This window comes from Crocuta crocuta, unplaced genomic scaffold, assembly GCF_008692635.1.
Source record: "Crocuta crocuta isolate KB4526 unplaced genomic scaffold, BGI_CrCroc_1.0 scaffold383, whole genome shotgun sequence".
NCBI classification, from domain to species: Eukaryota; Metazoa; Chordata; class Mammalia; order Carnivora; family Hyaenidae; genus Crocuta; species Crocuta crocuta.
Genome location: NW_027531897.1, coordinates 749,120 through 757,383, shown reverse-complemented (window position 1 = coordinate 757,383; position 8,264 = coordinate 749,120).

Below are 8,264 nucleotides of genomic sequence, written 5' to 3'. Positions count from 1 at the left end.
CTATTGTCCGTCTTCTCCACTGGAACCTAAACTTCCTAAGGGCAGACACTTCCCCTTATCTGTGAGTTCTCAACTGTAGCTTCAATGCCTACAACATGCCTGGCACACGATGGGCTCCCCATAATTTTTTTTAATGAACTAATATGCTATGAATTGATACTATATAACCTGCAGTATAATGTTGAGTTTGGTGGAATAAAATTATTAAATTATCAACTTTTTGGTATTGTTTTACACATTAAAACCATATGTTGGGGCACCTGGATGGCTCAGTCGGTTAAGCACCCAAGTTCAGCTCAGGTCATGATCTCACAGTTTGTGGGTTCAAGCCCTGCATGGGGCTCTGTGCTGATAGCCAGCTCAGAGCCTGGAGCCTGCTTTGGATCTGTATTTCCCTCTCTCTCTGCCCCTTCCCCAGTGCACTCTGTCTCTCGCTCTCAAACACACACACACACACACACACACTTAAAAAAATAATAAGATAAAATCTTTTAAAACACCCCACGTTTCAGCTCATATTGTCATTGTACTAAGTAAATAATGAGTGGCTTCTATATATCCTAATTTAACTCTTTGCTATCACTGAATTATTTTCTACTAAGAATACATAAGATAGGTGACCATGGGTCTTTGCAAGTCCTGAGTAGGCCACAGCCAAATAAAGTACTGCATTTTGTAATTCAGCAACTCAAAAAATATTTTCAACGACCCAGCAGTTCCAGTTCTGCATAAATGCCTAAAAGAAAAGTCAATCAAAAGACAAGTACAAGTGGGTGGGGGGATGGGCAGTAAGTAGGGCATTTGTTGGGATGAGCACCGGGTGTTATCCATAAGTGATGAATCACTAAATTCTACTCCTGAAATTTTAAAAATTAATAAAAGAAACAAAGATGAACAGACATGCACGAGAATGTTCACAATAGCTTTGTTTTTAACAGTGAAAAATTGGGAACTATCGAAATATCCATCATAGAGGAATAAATAAATGTGGAATGGTTATGCCACCGAATATTGTAGGGCAATAAAAAAGAACAAACTACTTTTACATACTCTGACATGCAGCAACAAGGATGAATCTCACAGACATAAAGATGAGCAAAAACAGACAAAAAGGTAACATATTGTATGATTCCATTTATATGAAGATTCAACTTATATGGATTTATATGAAGTATATTAGCTATAGGCAAAACTAACCTGAAGTCCAATTAGTGGTTATCTCTCTTGGAAGAATGTGAGAGGGCAAAAGAGAGCCTTCTAGTATACAGGAAGTGCTCTATAATTAATTTGGATGAGAGTTCACAGCTGAGTGCTCCATGAGTAGGTGTATAAATTCATAGAGCTATACAGTTAAGAGCTATGCAGTTTATAGCATATATGTTATACAATATACATAGTTTTGAAGGGAGAATAATTTCTGCATGTCTGACATTTGGCTGGTTCCTGGAGATGCATCAATGAACAAAACAGGCATGTCTTTCCCCTTAGTATGGTGTATCTCTGGTGCTCGTTCAGTATCTATGCTCAGTAAATTGATGGTGACCTGAACTGAGCACTTTTTTTTTTTTTTACACACTAACCTCTTAACCTTTTTAAACATTACTATTGCTGATGCTAATGGCAACAGTGGTACTTCACATTTCTTTGACAAGCATGTCTTGTTTCATTTTATACTTTTTCAATCCGAGGTCATCATGATGCCTCATTATGGAAAAATCCCAGAATGTTCTCCTCCCTCCAGCAAAAGTGCTACGTGCCCTTTCATCCTGCAGATTTCAGAATTGATTCTCTGTGCTGCTAGCATTCTCCACATCCCAGGGAGTTGTGCGCTAAAATCCAGAGCAGTGAACACACCTATGAAAAATGATGCTTTCGAGCCTGCCCCATGGTGCAGTAAATTTGAAAGTACTCTTAATAATAAGGATCAACATTGACTTTAATGGTCCTCAAATCCATCACGTAATTTCATTAGCCACCCAGCACAGATGCAAGCAAGGGTGATGTCATACTTTTTCCCCTTGCTCTGAAACCTGAGTCAGGCGCCAGAGATGGAAACCAGTTTTACAGACTCTAATCGGATTAAAGCTTCTGGCAGCCACTGATCAATACATCGTAGCTGGAGGAATCCCAAAATGTGCAAAGCCCTCAACGCCCCATCAGAGCCATAGCCTCCCTCAGGCAGAAGTGAGTTTCAGGTAGTTGCCTAGTACAAGTGGGGAAAGTCAGGATGGTGTATCCTAAGGCACTGTGCGATTTCCAGTTTTCCCCGGGACGTAGGTCCACACGGGCTAGAGCTGTCATCACTTAAGCAACAAACTTAACTATTGCTCTCTGATCCTACCCAAAGGGAATCTCTACTCACATCGCATCATACAGAAAACCAGCAGTTCAAATCACAGGCTTTGGAATCAGATGTAGCTTGAGGTAAAACCTAGCTCTTCCATTGACTAGTGAACCACAAGAGAACAATCTTACCTGTCTGAGTCTCAACTTCCTCATCTACAAAGTGGAGATAATAACACGTACCTCATGGAGGTGTAGTAAGAATAAAAGGTTCATGCGTATAACACACTTATGACAGGGGTGCCTAGGTGGCTCAGTTGGTTAAGCGGCTAATTTCAGTCAGTCATAATCTCACAGTTTGTGAGTTTGAGCCCCACATCAGTCTCTGTGCTGACAGCTCATAGCCTGAATCCTGCTTCAGATTCTGTGTCACCCTCTCTCTCTCTGCCCTCCCCCTGCTCGCACCGTCTCTCTCAAAAATAACATTAAAAAAATTTTTTAAGATTAAAAACACCACTTATGATAGTCCCTCAGCCTGTGGACTTACATACTCAATAAATGAGAGCTAATATTGAAAAGAAAGGATCATCTATGATTAATTTTGTTAATCTACAAATTATCATTATAATTCAAAAAAAAACTCTGAAATTCTCCCTCGTAATGAGAGAGGAGGATTTTTTTTTACCTTTGTCATTTTACTTACCTCAACTTTCCCATCTCTCAAACTTAGCACAAGCAAGGAGCCAGTAGCTAGATGTGCTTATAACCTCCAGGTTGCTTTAACAAGAACTTCAATAATGTAGCAAAATACAATGACCTCATCATTTCAATGTTGCAGCAGTAAAAATCAATGCTACTTAAAAAGCCTGACAATCAATCAAGGTCTAGCCAGATATCTTTGGAAGTCAAACAGGCCTGTATAAAAAAACTGGTTTACCTAGGGATCTCATTAAAGCTCTGCCCCAGTATTTCCCTGATGTAAGCTGGGAGTTTTCATTTGGGTTGCCTTTTTTTTTTTCAACTCTGGAATCCCTATGAGATCAGGGCTATATGTTCTCCCCAGCAGCTGGCTCAGGAGCACTTTTATTAGTTGGATGTCCTCACTTGCATTACCAATGCAGTAATTCATATGTCAGTGTCATTCTGTCCATCAGCAGTAACTCAAAACTTCTCCTACTGAAAGCACACACTGCTTTGTCCAGGGCAAGCTCTTGAAAGAGTTCTAAACACACTTTATTCTTTTTTTTAATGTTTATTTATTTTTGAGAGAGGGAGAGAGAGAGCACGAGCATGGGAGGAGCAGAGAGAAAGAGAGACGGAGGATCCCAAGTGGGCTCTGTGTGGTCAGCACAGAGCCCATGTGGGGCTCCAACATATGTACCATGAGATCATGACCTGAGCCAAAGCTGGATACTTAACCGACCGAGCCGCCTATGAGCCTTTTTCTAAAACCTCAGAATTCATACATTAATATAAAATAACTTGTCCTCTTCTGAGCACAGGTCATTTTAAGAAATAGCACCTACTATGGACCAGGCATTCTTGTCAGCACTGGAGATACAAAGATGGATAAAGCACAAGCCTTCTCTTTTCTAAGACGTGTGAGACCAGAAAGCACAGATCCCACTAACTCTAGACCCAGGCTCTGAAAAAAGACAAACAGGATGTGGCACATACCACTTTTCTTTCCTCTAGCAGGGAAAAAGCTACCAGTCTCCGGATTATCCATTCTAGAACAATCAATGTAGAGTGAAAACTTAAGCTAGAACGAAAACTGGATGAAACAAAACCAGAAGCTCCACAGTTCCCAGAGGCATTGGCAGCCTGTTCATTTAGAAACTCAGTACAAGTCAGTTCAGACCCCAATTCTTACCCTGCTCCATATCCCATGCATAATGGTGGGAAAGGGAATAAGTTTATACATTATAAATAATTTATTCTTTAATTCCTCAGGAGCACTTCCTAATTTCTTTAATTAGTCTCCCTATCTATAAATAAAATAATACATCATGGGGTTGTTGAGAGAGTTAAATGAAGATAGAATGTTGACGTGTGTGTGTGTGTGTGTGTGTGTGTGTGTGTACAGTGCCTGTGTATATATAGGCACCTGGCTTATATTACATACTAACTAAATGATAACTTTAAGAAAACTCAGTTCTGAGATACCATACTAAGAAAGTATGACCACAGATGCTATGCCCTCCAGCTGCCTTCTGGTTTTTCCTACCTTGAAGCAGCAGAAGCAGACATTTTCCCAGCTACACCAGACTAGAAAGATCTAAACTCAGCTACTAGCACTAGAAGCTCCTGGGACAACAATCCAAACTTGACAAGAAACATATCCAACAATAAACATAAAGATGACAGGAGTATCAGTAATCCCAACAATTACAAATAGATTAAATTTCCTTATTAAAAGGTAACAACACTCAGACTGATTAAAACTAAGCAAGCTCCAACTGTATGCTCCTTACAAGAGACATAGCTAACAAATAATATTACAAAGTAGTAGACAGGTTGAAAATATGCAGAGCCCAAAGAAAGATGAGGCAAATATAAATAAAAAGAAAGCACTATAGTAATATTAACACTGGTTTGTACAGAATTCAAGGCAAAAAGCTCTTTATGGGACAAAGAAAGTTATTTCATACTGATAAATAATAGACTCATCAAAATACATAGCAACCATGAAGTTTCTCACTCTCAACATCACACTAGTATCATAGCAGATACATAAAGAGCAATAGAGAGGTGCCTGAGTGGCTCAGTTGGTTAAGCATCCAACTCTTGATTTTGGCTTGGGTCATGATCTAATGGTCCTGAAATACAGACACCACCCCATCCAGCTCCTCGTTGAGCATGGAGCCTACTTGAGATTCTGTCTCCCTCTCCCTCTGCCCCTCCCCCAACTGCACGTGCTCACTCGCTCGCTCTCTTTCTCTCTCTCTCTCTCTCTTAAGAAAAATAAAAGGATAATAGAGGGCTCTTAATATGTCAGGCATAGTTCTAAGCTCTTTATACATAGTAGTCATATAATCTTCCCAAGAGCCCTGTGAAGTAGGTGATGTGATTTTATAGTGAGGACAACCTGTCAATGTCAGCTTGAGGGTGGAGATGATATTCAAACCAGGCAGATGAACCAGCATCAGGGCTCTTAACTTTTTTACTATACTTCCTCCAAAAAGTAAAAAGAAGTGTTATAAACAGGGGGAAGATGTCAAACCCAAAGGTATAGTGGGAAAGATTAACAAATCTGTCCTGAAATTTATCATGTCAGGATGGCAAAAAATAAATACAGGAAGATGTAAAGAATACATATTACAAGCCTGACTTCATAGAAAATCATGATCTCTCTGAAAGGGGAAAGGTCACATTATTTTCAAAAGTCCACATAACATCTATTTAAAATATAGAGAGAAAGGTCATTTAAGAAGCCATGAAAAAAACTTCTCAATAAGTTTCTAAAAGAAGAACTCTTATAGGACCCACTCACTAATTAAAATGTAATTAAATCTAAAACCTCACTCTTCCAAATAACTCGTGTCAAAGAGTAAATAAAAATTTATAAATTACTTGGAAAGTAACATATGTTGAACACTACAGGGAAAATTCTATGGGATGTGGCCAAACCTTACCCAGGAGAAAATTATATCCTTAAATAAATTTTTTCCTAAAACAAGAAATGTCTAGAATAAATATTTTTGGAACATTGTACTCAGAAGCAGAAAAGGAACAACAAAATAAACAAAGGAAACCAATGAATTAGAAAGTCTAAAACAAGTAGAATTGTCAAGTAAAACTAAGACTAGTTCTTTTTAAAAAAAGCATTAGGAGATGTTTGACAAGCCTGATAAAAAGAAAGTAAGTCTGAGAACACATATACAACATCAGCAATGAAAAAATTAAATATAACTACAGATAGGGAAGAGACTATTTTTAATAAAAAATAATGCTACGTTAACCTTTTACCAAAAATGTGGAAGCCAAAAAAAAGATAAACAACTTTTTAAGAAACTACTTGAATTATTTTCAAAAGAACAGAAATTCAAAGAATTTAGCAAACCCAACTTTACAAAACATTCCAAATGTTGGCTTTATCAGAAAGTTCTATAAAGATTTCAAGAACCCATCTCATGAGGCTAGTATAACTGATATAAAAAATGACTGAGATAATGGAAAAAAGCAAACTATAAGTCAAATTCACTTATGAATATATATTTACGCACATATATACCTACTTATACAGACACACACAGACACACACATACACACACATACGCTTAAAAATAGTATTAACAAAAAGAACCACCAACACATTACAAGAACAACATGGAATCTCTAGCCAAAATTTATTTTAGGTATTTAAAGATAAATCAACATTAGAAAATCTATCAATCTCATTCATTAGATCAATAGACTTAAATAAAAGACCAAATTATCATTTTAATAAATACGGAAAATACAGTTGATAAAATTCTTTATTAAGGTTAAACCCATGGTAAACTAAGAATAGATGGAAACTTCTATAATATGATACAGAACTTTTTTTTTAATCTGTAAGTCTTTCAAAAAGTCATTATTATCTGCAGGTCAGAATCACTGACACCTTCCCTTCAAACTACAAGCCTGTTTGAAAAGTTCTAGCATAATGAATGGGTTGTGACTGGGGCATGAATTTCAATCCCATAGTTTACTAAAAGTGAAACATTAGGCAAGATACTTAAATTGCTATGCCCCAATTTCCCCATTAAATGGACCCAATAATAGTGTCTCTGCCATATGACTGATAGGAAGATTAAAATTATCTCCTTCAGGAATCAACATGAACTGCTATCCATGTTCCCAGAACTGTACTTGGACTATCAGGGTTTCAAAGAAGGCATCTACTTGTTCAGTCACTGTCAAATGTATCCAGCCAATCCAGAAATACATTGAAATAAAATAGCAACACACACACACAAAAAGTCATTATTATCTTGGAAACAAATTTTGAGTGACTGTTTCTATTAAAAAGAAACTAAAGGTACCTAAGAACTAATATAATGGGAAGAAAATATGTAACATGCACAACAGTAAAAACATTAGTATCTCTATTTTCTGAAGAGTTTTTATATATCAGTTAAAAATAAGACAATTATTCTCACCTTCCCCCAAGTAAGTAAAGACTCATAAACAGGACAATTTCAAAAGAAGAAACACAAATTGCCAAAAAGAACATATGAAAACATATTCAGCCTGATTAGCAATCAAGGAAACGTAAATCAAAATAACAATGGTATATGATGTTCCACCTTAAGATTAGCAAAGATTAAATGAAATAATAACATTCAAAGTTGGTGAAAGCATGAATACTCTACTGGTGAAGCATAAATTTGTTCAACTTTTTGAGTGTAATGAATTAGACAATATATACCAGTAAGTATTCCTGTTGATCTAGCTGTTAAACTTGCAGAATCTGCCCAAAAGAAATAAACAAACGAACAAAAATTAATGATTTCTTTTTGCAGCATGACTTATGAAAAAAATTAATGACATGTAAATGACCAATTACATAAGTTGTACTATAACCGTATAACTTCATACTCTTTTTATTTAGTTTATTTTAACTTATTAAGAGATAGACAGCAAGCAAGGGAGGAACAGAGAGAGAGGGAGAGAGAATCCCAAGTACGCTCCTCACGGTCAGTGCAGAACCTGATGTGGGGCTCAAACTCACGAACCTGGAGATCATGACCTGAGCTGAAGTCAAGAGTCAGATNGAGAGGCCAACCATGAAAGACTCTTGAATGCTGACAAAAACTGATGACTGATGGATGAGGGGGGGAGGGGGGATGGGCACAGAGAGGGACACTTGTGGGGATGAGCACTGAGTGTTATATGGAAACCAACTTGACAATAAACTATTTGTAAAAAAAGATAAAAATAAAAATAAAAAGTCAGATGCTTAACCAACTGAGCCACCCAGGTGCTCCAATAACTGC